The sequence below is a fragment of the Mirounga angustirostris genome, unplaced genomic scaffold (genome assembly GCF_029215605.1).
Source record: "Mirounga angustirostris isolate CCGP_5_RB_7025 unplaced genomic scaffold, mMirAng1.0.hap1 SCAF_3, whole genome shotgun sequence".
NCBI lineage: Eukaryota > Metazoa > Chordata > Mammalia > Carnivora > Phocidae > Mirounga > Mirounga angustirostris.
This window is the reverse complement of record NW_026991711.1, coordinates 83,781,895-83,800,140: the sequence shown is the minus strand read 5'-3', so window position 1 is coordinate 83,800,140 and position 18,246 is coordinate 83,781,895. Positions and strand designations below refer to the sequence as shown.

The 18,246-nt window shown below is 42.3% G+C and overlaps 1 protein-coding gene across 5 annotated transcripts in view; it reads right to left on the bottom strand.

Moving 5' to 3' along the window:
• PLEKHB2 (pleckstrin homology domain containing B2) overlaps positions 1 to 17,905 on the bottom strand; it is a 77,234-nt gene extending 59,329 nt beyond the window's left edge. Inside the window, exon 1 of one of the 5 annotated variants that reach the window (XM_064586348.1) lies at positions 17,656 to 17,905. The gene's annotated coding sequence lies outside the window, so the exon portion shown is untranslated. The remainder of the gene's footprint in view (positions 1 to 17,655) is intronic. The other 4 variants (XM_064586347.1, XM_064586345.1, XM_064586346.1 and 1 more) reach the window with 4 other exon arrangements.
• Positions 17,906 to 18,246: the final 341 nt, after the last annotated feature.

Genomic DNA, 18,246 nt, shown 5'->3' with positions numbered 1-18,246 from the left:
AAGGCAATTATCATATGATCTCACTGATACAAGGAATTTGAGAAACGAAACAGAGGATCATAGGGAGAAGGGAGGGAAAAATGAAACAAGACGAAACTGAGGAGGAGACAAACCATAAGAGAATCTTAACCTCAGGAAATAAACTGAGGGTTGCTGGAGTGGAGGGGGGTGGGAAGGATGGGGTGGCTGGGTGATAGACATTGGGGAGAAGTGCTATGAATTGTGTAAGACTGATGAATCACAGACCTGTAACCCTAAAACAAATAATACGTTATGTTAATAAAAAAAAAAAAGAAATATAGACTGTTAAGATTGTTGCTTCTACTCTGAATCTACTTAACTCCTATTACCAAAAATGTGTAAAATAAAATTGGAAGTCTTTCCATATTAAAAAATATTAAAAATAAAAAGACGGGTTTTGCAATGTTGTAGACAGCATTACATCTTTATAATAGTGTTATTACCCCCCAGAACATAAAACCGTATTCATTTACGCCAAAAACTGAATAATTATACTAAAGTATCCTACCATCATAATAATGTGTATTCTCAATCTGTATTTCACGTGGAAAAGAAAATATCTGGGTATACGCCAAAAAATTATTAGCAGGTATTTGGGAGCTACCAAGTCACAATATAATACAATTAAAGCTGGCTGAAATGCTATCATACAAATTCGCTGGTACTTGATCAGTTGGTGGTTATGTAAAAGTGTGGAGCAATAGAAAGGAGTTTCCTGAACTTCTGTGTTAATTTTTTATAAACTTTTATGACTTTTTTAAAAGATTTTATTTATTTATTTGACAAAGGAAGACACAGTAAGAGAGGAACACAAGCAGGGGGAGTGAGTGGGAGGAGAAGCAGGGTTCCCGCGGAGCACGGAGTCTGATGTGGGGCTCGATCCCAGGACCCGGGGAGAGTGACATGAGCCGAAGGCAGACACTTAACGACTGAGCCACCCAGGCGCCCCATCTTTTATGATTCTTGATATCAACTTGTCTCTATTTGCTGTCATTCATAATAGTCAAAAATGTCAGACAACTGTTAACACTGATAAGAACAGTTACATTTATTCAAAGGTCTTTTAAGAACCTGAGTACAACAACTTTACATACCTATAAAATTAGTAACACTACCACTCATGAAGATAAGAGTTAAAAAGAGAGTTCGAGCTAAAACCTTAAGGACCTAGAGATTTCCTATTATCTACAAATTGTATGCGTCAACATCTGAGTTGCCAGATACTGTACCTGTATTCTCTTTGAAATTTACTTGCTGGGAGCCTGAGTTTTACTTTTCGGGTACCTGAGGTTCAAAGGTATGTCAACATGAGGGATCAGAACAGTTTGGGAATCAATACCAAGCCATTTGAGAAAAAATGCAAAAAGAAGAAAAAAAAATACATGGAGGTTAAAGAACATCCTACTAAAGAATGAATGGGCCAAACAGGAAATTAAAGAAGACTTAAAAAATATATGGAAGCAAATGAAAATAAAAACACGACAGTCCAAAACCTTTGGGATGTAGCAAAGGCAGTCTTAAGAGGACAGGATATAGCAATACAGGCCTTCCTCAAGAAACAAGAAAAGTCTCAAATAACCTTACACCTAACCTTACACCTAAAGGAGCTAGAAAAAGAACAGCAAATAAAGCCTAAATCCAGCAGGAGAAGAGAAATAATAAAGATGAGAACAGAAATCAATGATACAGAAATTAAAAAAAAAAAAAATGAAACCAGGAGTTAGTTCTTTGAAAGAATTAATAAGATCAATAAACCCCAGGGGCACCTGGGTGGCTCAGTCGTTAAGCATCTGCCTTCGGCTCAGGTCATGATCCCAGGGTCCTGGGATCGAGTCCCACGTCGGGCTCCCTGCTCAGCGGGAAGCCTGCTTCTCCCTCTCCCACTCCCCCTGCTTGTGTTCCTGCTCTCACTCTCTATCTCTGTCAAATAAATAAATAAAATCTTTAAAAAAAAAAAAATCAATAAACCCCTAGCCAGACTCATCAAAAAGAAAAAGAACCCAAATTAATAAAATTGTGAATAAAAGAGATCTCAACCAACACCACATACATACAATTATAAGAGAATATTATGAGCAATTAAATGCCAACAAATTAGGCACTCTGGAAGAAATGGATGCATTCCTACAAACATATAAATTACCAAAACTGAAGCAGGAAGAAATAGAAAACCTGAACAGACCTATAAACAGCAAAGAAATTGAATCAGGCATCAAAAATCTCCCAATAGGGTTAGAGCTCTTCGTCCACCTGGAAGGCGCAGCTCACACTGGGCAGAAACCTTGCTGAGGGGGTGGAGCAAGATGGCAGAGGAGTAGGAGACCTGGATTTCGTCTGGTCTCAGTTATTCAGCGGGATAGGGATCAAACCATTCTGAACACCTACAAACTCAATAGGAGATCAAAGAAAAGAATAGCAACAACTCTCTGAACAGAAAAGCGACCACTTTCTGGAAGGTAGGACGTGCGGAGAAGTGAATCTGAGGTGACGTTCGGGAGGATAGATGGCAGGGGAGGGGGCCACCGTCAGCTGATACCCGCAAGTGATAGAGCAGCAGAGCACAAAATCGGAACTTTTAGAAGTCTGCTCCGCTGAGGAACTTCGCACTGGTGGCTAAGCAGGGGGTGGAAACCTCGTGGGACTCTGTGGTCTCAGGACCCTTGGGGTCACAGAAAGACCAGGGGTGCCTGGGTGCGGCAGGGCTCCCAGGTATCCGAGCAGGGAAGCCGGCTGCAGAGACGGAGCTGAGATGCGGGCTCTCTGCTCAGGGTTGCCATAAACCGCGACCCGTGGCACAGTCGGGCCACTGCTCCTCCAGGAAGGACCCAACAAGCGGCAGATCCGGGGAGACTCCCCTTCCTCCCCCGGGAGGAGTGCACGGGAAGTGCACCGAAGGGATCTGCTGGGTTTGGAGACTCCACACGAGGTCGGGTGCCAGAGATAGAAACGCTCAGTCACAGGCTGGGTGAGCACAGAGTGCGGCCGGAGACCGGGGAGACAGGAGTGACTGACTGCTATTCTCTAGGGGCTCACTGAGGAGTGGGGCCCCAAGTTCTCGGCTCCTCCAGGGCAGAGATTGGGAGGCCGCCATTTTCACTCTTGGCCTCCAAAGCTGTACGGAAAGCTTTCAGTGAACAAAAGCTCCTGAGAGCAAACCCGAGCAGATTACTTAACCCGGACCCGCAAGGGAGGGGAAATTCCGCATCCCGCAAAGACATCTGGGAACCAGGGCAACAGGCCCCTCCCCCAGAAGAGCAGCAAGAACAGCCAGCCAAGACCAAGTTTACCGATCAATGAGAAGAGCAGAACTCCATCACTAGGGGAATAATGCACATAGAATCCATGGCTTTTTTACCATGAGTCTTTAGTCTTTCAAAGTTAATATTTCTTTTTAACTATCTTTTTTTTTTAATTATTCTTTTTCCCAATTTTTCTTTTTCCCCTTTTCAACCAACATCTTATCAATCCCTTTTTTAAAAAACATTTTTATTTTTCATTTTATTTTTCATTTCATTCTATCCCTTCATAGTAGTTACCCTTATTTTTGGCATGTATATATATAAATTGTTCTCTCTTTAAAATTTTGAGATAGTTTCTTCTAACAGATCAAAATATACCCTAAATCTCTAGTGTATGGTTTTGTTCTACTCTGCTGCCTGATCACATTCTCTCCTTTTTCTTTTTTTTTTAAATCCTCTTCTTTCTTTTTTCAAACAATTCCTTATCAATTCCTTCTATAAAATTTTTTATAATTTTCATCTTTACAGTCATATTCCATCCCTTCATCATATCAACCCTCATTTTTGTACATATATAAGTTTTTCTTTCTTTAAAATTTTGGGAGGCACTTTCTTCTAACAGACCAAAATACACCAAAAATCTAATGTGTGGCACTGATCTATGCACAAGCCTGATCATATTTGATCATATACTGTTTTTTTTTTGTTTTGTTCTGTTTTTGTTTCTTTTTATCTTTTTCTTTTTTTTCTTTTTTCTTTCTTTCCCCTTCTTTCCCCCCGGCTTCAGGTCTTTTCTGATTTGTTTAGAGTATATTTTCTGGGGAAGTTGTTACCCTGTTAGCATTTTGTTCTCTCACTCATCTAGTCTCCTCTGGACAAAATGACAAGATGGAAAAAATCACCTCAACAGAAAGAACAAGAGGCAGTACCGACTGCCAGGGACCTACTCAGTACGGACATTAGTAAAATGTAACCTACAATGGTAGAAACATTAGATTGGCAACAGACTTATCCACAGAGACCTGGCAGGCCAGAAAGGACTGGCATGATATATTCAGAGCACTAAACGAGAAAAATATGCAGCCAAGAATACTATATCCAGCTAGGCTGTCACTGAAAATAGAAGGAGAGATAAAAAGCTTCCAGGACAAACAAAAACTAAAGGAATTTGCAAACACAAAACCAGCCCTACAAGAAATCTTGAAAGGGGTCCTCTAAGCAAAGAGAGAGCCTAAAAGCAACATAGACCAGAAAGGAACACAGACAATATACAGTAACAGTCACCTTACAGGCAATACAATGGCACTAAATTCCTATCTTTCAATAGTTACCCTGAATGTAAATGTGGCACAAGCCAAGCTACTCATGCTCTTTGACAAAGTCCAAGTATGGGGGACGATTCTGAAAACAGGAGATTCCAGAGCTGGCTCCTACTATTCTCTTTCATTTTGTTCATGGCAATCTTTATAATTGTGGGAATATTTCTGGGCTGGCTCCTGTTATTCTCTTTCATTTTATTTATGGCAATCTTTGTAATTGTGGGAATATTTCTGGGGTTTCATGATAAAGTGACTACTCAGTTACGCCTATCTAAGCAATCATAATGAAACTAATTCCACGAAGAATTAGTTTCTATAGAACAAAATAAGAAGACAGTCATGCTCTGTCTAGCAGCTTTCTCTTTGCGTACTGTTTTTTGGTTTTAGCGAAAGCCAATAAAGCAGAAATCAATAAAGGTCGTGTTAATCATTACAAAGGAAAAATGAAAGAAGGCTATGGCTGTAATCAAGAAAATGATCTAAGATTTGGAAAACAAAAATATCCTAACATATATATAAAGTTCCTCCGAGGCTATCAGGAGGAGATGCTTGCAAACGGATCCTGTGTCTCTGTCTCCTCATTCGCCGACGATGTCCTTTCCTATGAGAGACCCACCCCGGCTGGAGCTGGACTCCGGCATAAAAGGGCTAAATGCCACAGTCAAAAGACACAGGCTATCAGATTGGATAAAAAAACAAGACCCATTGATATGCTGTCTGCAAGAGACTCATTTTAGACCGAAAGACACCCCCATATTGAAAGTGAGGGGGTGGAAAACCATTTACCATGCTAATGGACACCAAAAGAAAGCTGCGGTGGCAATCCTTATATCAGAGAAATTAGATTTTAAACCCAAGACTGTAATAAGAGATGAGGAAGGATACTATATCCTACTTAAAGGGTCTATACAACAAGATCTAACAATTGTAAATATGCCCCTAACATGGGAGCAGCCAATTATATAAGACAATTAATAACAAAAGCAAAGAAACACATTGACAATAATACAATAACAGTGGGGGACTCTAACACCCCCCACACTGAAATGGACAGATCATCTAAGCAAAAGATCAACAAGGAAATAAAGACTTTAAATGACACCCTGGACCAAATGGACTTCACAGACATATTCATTCCATCATTCCATCCCAAAGCAACGGAATACACGTTCTTCTCTAGTGCCCATGGAACATTCTCCAGAACTGATCACATCCTAGGTCATAAATCAGATCTCAACCGGTACCAAAAGACTGGGATCATTCCCTGCCTATTTTCAGACCACAATGCTTTGATACTAGAACTCAGTCACAAGAGGAAAGTCGGAAAGAACTCAAATACATGGAGGCTAAAGAGCATCCTACTAAAGAATGAATGGGTCAACCAGGAAATTAAGGAAGAATTAAAAAAACTCATGGAAACCAATGAAAATAAAACCACAACTGTTCAAAATCTTTGGGATGCAACAAATGCAGTCCTAAGAGGAAAGTATATAGCAATACAAGCCTTTCTCAAGAAACAAGAAAGGTCTCAAGTACACAACCTAACCCTACACCTAAAGGAGCTGGAGAAAGAACAGCAAATAAAGCCTAAACGCAGCAGGAGAAGGGAAATAATAAAGATCAGAGCAGAAATCAATGAAATAGAAACCAAAAGAACAGTAGAACAGATAACGAAACTAGGAGCTGGTTCTTTGAGAGAATTAACAATATTGATAAACCCCTGGCCAGACTTATCAAAAAGAAAAGAGAAAAAAAAAGAAAAAGAAAAAGAAAAGAGAAATGACCCAAATCAACAAAATCATGAATGAAAGAGGAGAGATCACAACCAACACCAAAGAAATACAAACAATTATAAGAACATATTATGAGCAACTCTATGCTAGCAAATTAGATAACCTGGAAGCAATGGTTACATTCCTAGAGATGTATCAACTACCAAAACTGAACCAGGAAGAAATAGAAAACCTGCACAGACCATTACCACTAAGGAAATTGAAGCAGTCATCAAAAATCTCCCAACAAACAAAAGCCCAGGGCCAAATGTCTTCCCAGGGGAATTCTATCAAATATTTGAAGAATTAATACCTATTCTTCTGAAACTGTTCCAAAAATAGAAATGGAAGGAAAACTTCCAAACTCATTTTATGAGGCCACCTTACATTGATCCCAAAACCAGACAAAAACCCCATCAAAAAGGAGAATTACAAACCAATATCCTTGATGAACATGGATGCAAAAATTCTCACCAAAATACTAGCCAATAGGATCCAACAGTACATTAAAAGGATTACTGACCACGAGCAAGTGGGATTTATCCCTGAGCTGCAAGGTTGGTTCAACATCCGCAAATCAATGAACATGATACAATACATTAATAAAAGAAAGAACAAGAATCATATGATCCTCTCAATAGATGCAGAAAAAGCATTTGACAAAGTACAGCATCCTTTCTTGATCAAAACTCTTCAGAGTATAGGGATAGAGGGTACATACCTCAAGATCATAAAAGCCATCTATGAAAAACCTACAGCGAATATCATTCTCAATGGGGAAAAACTGAGAGCTTTCCCCCTAAGGTCACGAATGCAGCAGGGATGTCCACTATCATCACTGCTATTCAACACAGTATTAGAAGTCCTAGCCACAGCAATCAGACAACAAAAAGAAATCAAAGGCATCCAAATCGGCAAAGAAGTCAAACTCTCACTCTTTGCAGATGATGTGATACTTTATGTGGAAAACCCCAAAGACTCCACCCCAAAACTGCTAGAACTCATACAGGAATTCAGTAGTGGCAGGATATAAAAGCAATGCATAGAAATCAGTGGCATTCCTAAACACCAACAAGACAGAAGAAAGAGAAATTAAGGAGTCGATCCCATTTACAATTGCACCCAAAACCATAAGATACCTAGGAATAAATCTAGCCAAAGAGGCAAAGGATCTGTACTGAGAAAACTATAAAATACTCATGAAAGAAACTGAGAAACACACAAAGAGATGGAAAAATGTTCCATGCTCATGGACTGGAAGAACAAATATTGTGAAGATGTCAATGCTACCTAGAGCAATCTACACATTCAATACAATCCCCATGAAAATACCATCCACTTTTTTCAAAGAAATGGAACAAATAATCCTAAAATTTATATGGAACCAGAAAAGACCCCGCATAGCCAGAGGAATGTTAAAAAAGAAAAGCAAAGCTGGTGGCATCACAATTCCAGACTTCAAGCTCTATTACAAAGGTATCATCATCAAGACAGTATGGTACTGGCACAAAAACAGACACATAGATCAATGGAACAGAATAAAGAGCCCAGAAATGGACCCTCAACTCTATGGTCAACTCATCCTTGACAAAGCAGGAAAGAATGTCCAATGGAAAGAAGACTGTCTCTTCAACAAATGGTTTTGGGAAAATTGGACAGCCAACCACATGCAGAAGAATCAAACTGGACCATTTCCTTACACCACACACAAAAATAGACTCCAAATGGTTGAAAGCCCTAAATGTGAGACAGGAGTCCATCAAAATCCTAAAAGAGAACACAGGCAGCAACCTCTTCGACCTCAGCCACAACAACTTCTTCCTAGAAACAGTGCCAAAGGCAAGGGAAGCAAGGGCAAAAATGAACTATTGGGACTTCATCAAGATAAAAAGCTTTTGCACAGCAAAAGAAACGGTGAACAAAACCAAAAGACAACTGACAGAATGGGAGAAGATATTTGCAAATGACGTATCAGATAAAGGGCTAGTATCCAAAATCTATGAAGAACTTATCAAACTGAACACCCAAAGAACAAAGAATCCAATCAAGAAATGGGCAGAAGACATGAATAGACACTTCTCCAAAGAAGACATCCAAATGGCCAACAGACACATGAAAAAGTGCTCAACATCGCTCGCCATCAGGGAAATCCAAATCAAAACCTCAATGAGATACCACCTCACACCAGTCAAAATGGCTAAAATTAACAAGTCAGGAAAAGACAGATGTTGGCAGGGATGTGGAGAAAGGGGAACCCTCCTACACTGTTGGTGGGAATGCAAGCTGGTGCAACCACTCTGGAAAACAGTATGGAGGTTCCTCAAAAAGTTGAAAATAGAGCTACCATATGACCCAGCAATTGCACTACTGGGTATTTACCCCAAAGATACAAATGTAGGGATCCAAAGGGGTACGTGCACCCCGATGTTTATAGCAGCAATGTCCACAATAGCCAAACTGTGGAAAGAGCCAAGATGTCCATCGACAGATGAATGGATAAAGAAGATGTGGTATATATATACAATGGAATAATATGCAGCCATCAAAAGAAATGAGATCTTGCCACTTGCAACAACGTGGATGGAACTGGAGGGTGTTATGCTGAGCGAAATAAGTCAATCAGAGAAAGACATGTATCATATGACCTTACTGATATGAGGAATTCTTAATCTAGGAAACAAACCGAGGGTTGCTGGAGTGTGGGGTGGGGTGGGAGGGATGGGGTGGCTGGGTGATAGACACTGGGGAGGGTATGTGCTATGGTAAGCGCTGTGAATTGTGCAAGACTTGAATCACAGATCTGTACCTCTGCAACAAATAATGCAATATATGTTAAGAAAAAAAAAATAAGAAAATAGCAGGAGAAGAAGAATGAAGCGGGGTAAATCAGAGGGGAAGGCAAACCATGAGAGACTATGGACTCTGAAAAACAAACTGAGGGTTCTAGAGGGGAGGGAGGTGGGAGGATGGGTTAGCCTGGTGATGGGTATTAAAGAGGGCACGTTCTGCATGGAGCACTAGGTGTTATGCACAAACAATGAATCATGGAACACTACATCAAAAACTAATGATGTAATATATGGTGATTAACATAACAATAAAATTTTTTTTTTTTTAAATCTCCCAATAAACAAGAGTCCAGGGCCAAATGGCTTCCCAGGGGAAATCAACCAAACATTTAAACACAAATTAATACCTATTCTTTTGAAGCTGTTTCCGAAAACAGAAATGGAAGGAAAATGTCCAAACTCATTTTATGAGGCCAGCATTACCCTGATCCCAAAACCAAAGACCCCACTAAAAAGGAGAATTAACAGACCAATAGCCCTGATGAACATGGATGCCAAAATTCTGACCAAGATACTAGCCAATAAGATCCAACAGTACATTAAAATGATTATTCACCACGACCAAGTGGGATGGATTTATTCCTGGGCTGCAAGGATGGTTCAACATCCAAAAATCAATGTGATACATCGCATAAATAAAAGAAAGGACAATAACCATATGATCCTCTCAATTAATGCAGAAAAAAAAGCATTTGACAAAATATAGTATCCCTTCCTGATAAAAACCCTCCACCATGTAGGGATAGAGGGAACACACCTAAACATCATAAAAGCCATATATGAAAGACCCACTGTGAGTATCATGCTCAATATGGAAGAACTGAGAGGTTTTCCCCTAAGGTCACGAACAGGGATGTCCACTCACACTGTTGTTCAATATGCTACTGGAAGTCCTAGCCTCAACAATCAGACAACACAAAGAAATAAAAGGCATCCAAATCAGCAAAGAAGAAGTCAAACTTCCACTCTTTGCAGATGACATAATAACCTCGGAAACCCAAAAATTGCTAGAACAAATACAGAAATCCAGCAAAGTGCCAGGATATAAAATCAACACAGAGAAGTCAGTTGCACTTCTATACACTAACAATGAAGAAGAAGAAAGAGAAATTACAGAATCAATCCCATTTACAATTGCACCAAAAACCGTAAGATACCTAGGAATAAAACTAACCAAAGAGGTATAAGATCTGTACTCTGAAAACAATTTAACACTTATGAAAGAAATTGAGGAAGACACAAAGAAATGGAAAACCATTACACACTCATGGATTGGAAGAACAAATATTGTTAAAATGTCTATACTGCCCAAAGCAATCTACACATTCAATGCAATCCTTATCAAAATACCATCAGCATGGGCGCCTGGGTGGTTCAGTTGGTTAAGCGACTGCCTTCGGCTCAGGTCATGATCCTGGAGTCCCGGGATCGAGTCCCGCATCGGGCTCCCTGCTTGGCAGGGAGTCTGCTTCTCCCTCTGACCCTCCTCCCTCTCATGCTCTCTGTCTCTCATTCTCTCTCTCTCAAATAAATAAAATCTTTAAAAAAAAAAAAATACCATCAGCATTTTTCACAGAGTTGGAACAAACAATCCTAAAATTTATATGGAACCACAAAAGACCCCAAATACCTAAAGCAAACCTGAAAAAGAAAACCAAAGCTGGAGGCATCACAACTCTGGACTTCAAGCTGTATTACAAAGCTGTAATCATCCAAACAGTATGGTACTGGCACAAAAACAAACACATAGCTCAATGGAACAGAATAGAAAACCTAGAAATGGTCCCTCAACTCTATGGTCAACTAGTCTTTGACAAAGCAGGAAAGAATGTCCAATGGAAAAAAGACAGTCTCTTCAACAAATGGTGTTGGGAAAATTGGACAGCCACATGCAGAAGAATGAACCTGGACCATTTCCTTACACCACACACAAAAATAGACTCAAAATGGATGAAAGACCTAAATGTGAGACAGGAATCCATCAAAATCCTTGAGGAGAACACAGGCAGCAACCTCTTTGACCTCGGCTGCAGCAACTTCTTGCTAGATAGGTCTCCAAATGCCAGGGAATCAAAGGAAAAATAAAATTGTGGGGCGCCTGGGTGGCTCAGTCAGTTAAGCATCTGACTCTTGGTTTCAGCTGAGGTCAAGATCTAGAGGTTCAGGGATCGAGCCCCACGTCGGGCTCCACACTTAGTGCAGAGTCTCCTTCAGATTCTTTCTCCCTCTCCCTCTGCCGCTCCCTGCTCATGCTGGTGCATGAGAGCTCAGGCTTGCTCTCTCTCTTTCTAAATAAATAAACAAAATCTTTAAAAAAAAAAAAAAAGTATTGGGACTTCATCAGAACAAAAAGCTTTTGCACAGCAAAGGAAACCAATCAACAAAACTAAAAGGCAACCCATAGCCTGAGAGAAGATACTCGCAAATGACCTATCAGATAAAGGGCTAGTATCCAAAATCTATGAACTTCTCAAACTCAACACCCAAAAAACAACAAATCCAGTCAAGAAATGGGCAGAAGACATGAATAGACACTTCTCCAAAGAAGACACACACAAATGGCTAACAGACACATGAAAAAATGCTCAACATCACCCGGCATCAGGGAAATACAAATCAAAACCACAATGAGATATGACCTCACACGAGTCAGAATGGCTAAAATGAAGAAGTCAGGAAACAATAGATGCTGGTGAGGATGTGGAGAAAGGGGAACCCTCTTTACATTGTTGGTGGGAATTCAAGCTGGTGTAGCCAACTCTGGAAAACAGTATGGAGGTTCCTCAAAAAGTTAAAAACAGAGCTATCCTACAACCTAGCAATTGCACCACTAGGTATTTATCCAAAGGATACAAACAGTGATTCGAACGGGTACATGCACCCCAACGTTTATAGCAGCAATGTCCACTTCAGCCAAACTGAGGAAAGAGCCGACAGTTGAATGGATAAAGAAGATGTAGTGTGTATGTGTGTGTGAAGATATCTATAATGGAATATTACTAAGCCATCAAAAAGAATGAAATCTTGCCATTTGCAACAACTCAAGTGTACAAAACTTACACAGTAGAGAAGACTAGAGGTATAGGCTTTGAACCAGTATAGGCTGCTGGGAAGAAGGATGTTCAGGAAACGAACCTTGGACTCACACCCTCAGAAATACACTGAGTTTGACTACTTGCACTTGCTGAGCAGGCACTTACAAGCCAGTCTCCAGAAAAGTCAAAAGAAACCAAGAAAAGATTAAAGCCCCATGATAATAAAAGCCTCCTAAAGCCCCCTGTGAGATCTTCACTCTAATTGGGCAATATCATCCATGACAGCACATCTTCTTGGGGGACTAAAGCCAGGGTATTTTGCCATCTTAGCAGAGACTGCAAGGTGGGCCCTCATCTGAATGCAGGAAAATAAGTTCTTTATCCCCACTAAAGAGATGTGTGTCCTTTGTGCTAATAGCCTCTTCTGTCAGGCATCACTTTGGTATCATGACCACCACATGAAGCTTATTGCCTCATCAGCCTTAGTCTCAGCCTCTAAAGCAAGAGAACCCTTGCCTCTGACTCCCAACCCATAAGCAACATGTAACACAATACAGACCCTCCACATAAGATACACCAAGGTCCTATAAATAAGATACACCACGGGCAACAAGTCCTTAAATAAGCAGCTGCCATCAACTGCTCCTTAAATGACCCACCTCACCTAAACTGGACCGCAGGTACATCTTTCTATTTAGAGTCTGTACCCTGCCAGGCTCCTGAATCCTGACCACAAAGCAGAGGAGGAAGGGACATTATCACTCAGCCTACTTGCCCTCAGCCTTACAGAGCACTCACATGCCACTGCCTAAAAGAGGTACCCTACTCATCAGCCTAGCCCAATTTCTGATCCCAGATCCTGCTAGCCTGCCCTGCCTTGAGATTACCTGGAAACAGTGCTCAGAGGGGGGAAACAAACAAACAAAAGGCAGACTTTAAACATCCATCTTTTCATTTTTCCCTCCGTGTTAAACAAATATTACATAGATATGTAAAATCCATATTTCTTATCACTAAACACTGAAATTCACAGGAGAATTATTTTCATAGAAGACACAACAGTAATACTAAAATGAGGATCCAAGACAAAAGATATACCAATAATGTCAAGATCACCCATGCTGGTGACTGCTTTGCTATTTTCAACATTAATGATGGATTATAAGGAGCACAAACAACTAACTCTGTTCCCTCCTGAAATGGAACTTAAACGAGTTAAGGGGAAAACAAGGCATAAATCACAAAGACAAAAGATACCAACAGCAGAGACAAAAGCAGATGACCCATGTTCAAATCCTGACTCACCGACTTATAAATAAACTTGGGCAAGAGGGGCAGGGTTGGGAAATAAATAAGTAAATAAATAACCTTGGGCAAGTTACTTAACTTTTCCAAGCCTTAGTTTCTTGATCTATACAATGAGAATGCCAACACCTACTTGACAGATATTTGGAAAACTGGGTGAAATAACATGTGTTTGGCATAGTGCCTTACATTTACTAAAACTCAAGAAATGGGAGCTGCTCACACAGCAATTATTACTGTTATCACTATTACTTCCTCACCTGACAAAATTTGCCCAAAACATTCCAGGAGACAGAAGCACATTAGGATGCTTCTCAAATGGCTTAGAAGATTTAATAAATTAAGATGCCCTTGAAGGTCAAAATTTGAACACATATACACTTAAAATAAAAGCAAAAAACAAACAAAAGACCTCCCAGTACATAACCAAATCCATCTCTTAAGGAACAGGAATATTTCTTTGCTTTCCTTGCTGAATTCCACATCACTTCACAATTTATTTCAACATTTCACTATTTATATCCTGGAGCAAGATCTATTGCATAAACTAAAACTCATCAGATAAAAGTCCTGCTGGTGGTCTCTAAACAATAAAACACCAGCAAACTAACTAGTTGAAAAATACCCACATTACTCACATGCCAGTAAACCTATAGGAAGTTTTCAAATATAAATCATATTCAGCAATTCAAATTATTTTAAATGTGAACTGAAATCATTTCAAAAACACTAAATCCAGGGGTGCCTGGGTGGCTCAGTTGGTTAAGCATCCCAACTCTTGGTTTCGGCTCAAGTCCTAATCTCACCAGGGTCATGAGATTGAGCCCATGTGGGGCTCTGCACTCAGCATGGAGTCTGCTTGACATTCTCTCTCCCTTTCCCTCCAGCCCTCCCCGCCTTTGTGAGTGCATGCTCACTCTCTCTCTAAAATAAAATAAATTTTTAAAAACAAAACATAACACTGAATCCAAAAGAGATCAATTTAACAGGTAGAAAGAATATTGCCTTTGGAATCTGGCAACAGATTCCTTTTACTACCTTTTACTAACTGGTATGACTTTGAGCACAATACCAAACCTCCCAAGCCTCACTTTTCTTACCTATACAACAGGACATTACTAGTTATCTTATAAGGTTAGTGTAAGAATTAACTGAGGCAATATGCCCAAAGAGCCCCTTAGGAGGCTCTCCAAAACAGAGAACAGCTATAATTACATTACTATTTTGTTCTAAGAACAGCAATTCAGGGTTGTCTACAACTGACTCATTCACAATACCCTCGTTCCTCTGGCTAGCCCTCTCTGTACTTTAACTGTAAAAGTTACTACCTTATGAAAGGGAGGAAAACTCTGTTCTTCAAAAATGATAATGCAGGGGCACCTGGCTGGCTTCGTCAGTAGAGCATGACACTCTTGATCTCGGGATTGTGAGTTTGTGCCCCACACTGGGTGTAGAGATTACTTAAAAGTAAAATCTTTAGGGGTGCCTAGATGGCTCAGTCAGTTAAGTGACCAACTCTTGGTTTCGGCTCAGGTCATGATCTAATGGGGCGTGAGACTGAGTCCCGCCTTGGGCTGTGCACTTAGCTCAAAGTCGGCTTGAAGATTCTCTTCCTCTGCCCTTCCTCACCGTAGGAACACACACACACACACACACACTCTCTCTCTCAAATAAATAAATCTTTAAATAAAATCTTAAAAAAAAAAAAGAATGATACTGTAAAGGCAACAAGAATTCCCAAGCGTCTCTAAATACAGGGGACAAGAACTGGGTGACCCATCATCATTTAGAGGTCAGTTCGTATGTAGCACTGGCCATTGCCGGGTAGCAACCATTTCTTGATAACAAGCCTAATACAAGCACTCATCAAAGGGCAGACACACTGGACAGGCAAGAAAGTTCAACTTTCTGTCCCCATGATCAAATTCAGAAGCAAACATACAACCAATAAATCATAACTAAACCACTTTTTGTAACATGTTTAATAGTTTATTTTACTCTCTGCAGTTTTTCATAGTTACAGACACTAATAATTTTTAATTTCTTCAGACATCTAGTAAGAAAGAAAAAAAGGCAGAGTTAAGGAGAAAGAAACCAAATATTAATGTAGGGTGGCAAGCTGGGAAGCATAGCAAAGTTTCTAGAGGGAATCAGAAAAACCCTCTATCTTCCAGAGAAATAATACGACCATCACACCAAGAATGGTATCTGTTCATTCTATAGAATGATGTACACACACACACACAAAATGTGTACACATTTCATAAATTCAGTCCTTGAGATTATTAGGAATATTGCCTACAGAATGTGCCAACGCAATTAAAAATATGCTAGTGAAGAACCTCTGTCAGGTTCTGAGTTCCTTTCCGCAGCCTCCTTTAGTAAACATTTACTGAACACTATATTGTCTGCCAAGACCATCCTGCAACATTTTGGATTCCTGCCCTCAGAGATTAGTATGTTGGGGAGGGGCAGGAGGAGTCAAGTACAGAAATCACTAACGCAAAAAGTAATGCCCCAGGCATTCTCATTCCCATGTACAGGCTGGCCCTTAAGACAGTCCGGCTGCCCAATCACATATATTTTGGTCATTGATTTGTTCGACAAAAAATGACGGCCGTAAGTCAGCTGACAATCCCCGCTTAGGCCCTAATTCCCCTTGTGACTTAAGACAACTCACTTCCTGCGCTCGCAATGGTTTCCTCAAAGACCACGAGACCGAGGAACTTTCCTCCCTTTCAATTTAAACACTCCTGCCTCAAGCAGTGGCTCCACCCTGTCCTAGTCAGAAGAGGCACTCAAAAAAAGAAAGATTCTCAGGGGCCAGGAGTCAATGGCGTTGGGAATTAACCACGTTCCTCTAGATTTCTTGACAGTATGACTGTCACACCTCATTCCCTCCACCCACCCTGAAAAACAGGAACTTACTATTCGTTCATTTTTATGAAGCCTCTTCTTTGTAAATTACTCTACATTTGAGATAAAAACAAAAAACTCTTTGCGACACAAAATAAAAACCGTGGGCTCCGGAGTTCCCGATCTGGCTGAGTGAAAGGATCAAACGTGAAAAAAGATAATGTACAACCAAAAGTCTTAACCACCACAAAGCCAAGAGTAAGTGAAACGAAGCGGGAGGCCGGGCGCACCCGCGAGTCCACAGCTTCAATGCCGCTCCGGATTCCTAAGGAGAGTACGATCTCAGTGCGGGCAAGGGCAGAGACCAGGCACTGGGAGACCCATGCGTGCGGAAAGGTGGCGGGCTCGCGGGGAGCACCTGCGGGAAGGGGGCAGCAGAAGGAGATCGGGCGGGGCTGGGCGGCTCTAAGGGAGGCTCTGGAGCGGCGGACACCAGAGAGGGGAGAAGGGGAGTGGGCCGGGGATCGCCTCAGAGGGGCGCCGAGTGGGTGGCGCTAGAGGAGGCTCCACAGGACCCTGGGACGGAGGGACGCTGACCCGGAGGAGGGGGTCCTCTCCGAGGGGTGCGGGGTTGGGCGGCTCTGGAGGGGCCGGCACCAGGGAGGGGAGGCGACGCGGGCCGAGGACAGTGCCTCCAGAGCGGCTTGGAGCTGGGCCGCTCTAGCCTGGCCGAAGCCGAGGGGGTCCGCTCCGAGCGGCGCGGGGTGGGCTCTAGGGAAGAAGGCTCTGGAGCGTCCAACACCGGGGAAGAGGAGGGCGCTCGGAGCTCGAGGGCTCTAGCGGAGGCTCTGGTGGAGCCAACACCAGGAAGGGAAGAAAGGAGGAGGGCTGGGGAAGGGGGGTCGCCTCCGATGGGCGCGGAGTGGACCGCGCTAGAGGTGGCTGGGATCTAAGCCAGGGAGGGGCGGGCCGCGGGCTGGAAGGGGGGGTCCTCTCAGAGGGGTGCGGGGCTGAGCGGCAGTACGGGAAGTTCTGCAGGGACCTACACCCGGGAAGGGGAGGGCGCGCGGAGCGGGGCGACTCTAACCGAGGCTCTACAGGGACCGACGCTGGAGAGGGGCGGGACGCGGGTCGAGAGGGGATCTTCTCGGAGGGGTGCGGGGCTGGGCGGCTCTAGGAAAAGCTCCAGAGGAATCAAATCTGGGGGATGGGGAGCAGAAGGGGGCCTGGCGTCACCCGGACCGGACCGACACATTTACCTGCGAACTCTCGAGGCGCCGCCGCGGAGCACCGAAGCAAGGCACTGGAGCGCAGGGACGCCGCTGGGGTTCCTCGGCTCCGACTGCCTCACGCCTGCGTCCGGGCCGATGTCCAGCGTCACACCGCCCCGGCGCGCATGCGCTCGGTCGCGCGGGGCATGCCTGGAATAGTCGCGGGGGCTGCGTCGGAGGTCGTCGTAGGAGGGAGGGCAGGGTCCTGAGGCATCCTCAACTCTACTTCATTTTCAACTGAAAGGGAATCGTTTGCACTCTGGTCTTCGTCCAAATACCATCCTCCAATAAGAGAAGCCAGGGCTGTTTAGAGAAAAGAGTGGTTCTAGAGCTGTGGCAGGGAAAGTACAACCGGAGTCTGGAGCTTGGTATAGCTCCAGAAGTAAAAAATGCTCAAAGAATAAAATCATGGAGGCCTGTCGAAGGACACAGGAGTCAACCTGGAAGAGCTCCCCATGGCCAAATCTGGAACAATTTGAGCACCAAAATAAATTATGTAGTATTAGATTATAACTTGGAGTATAAAACAAATATAATAGGGGCGCCTGGGTGGCTCAGTCGTTAAGCGTCTGCCTTCGG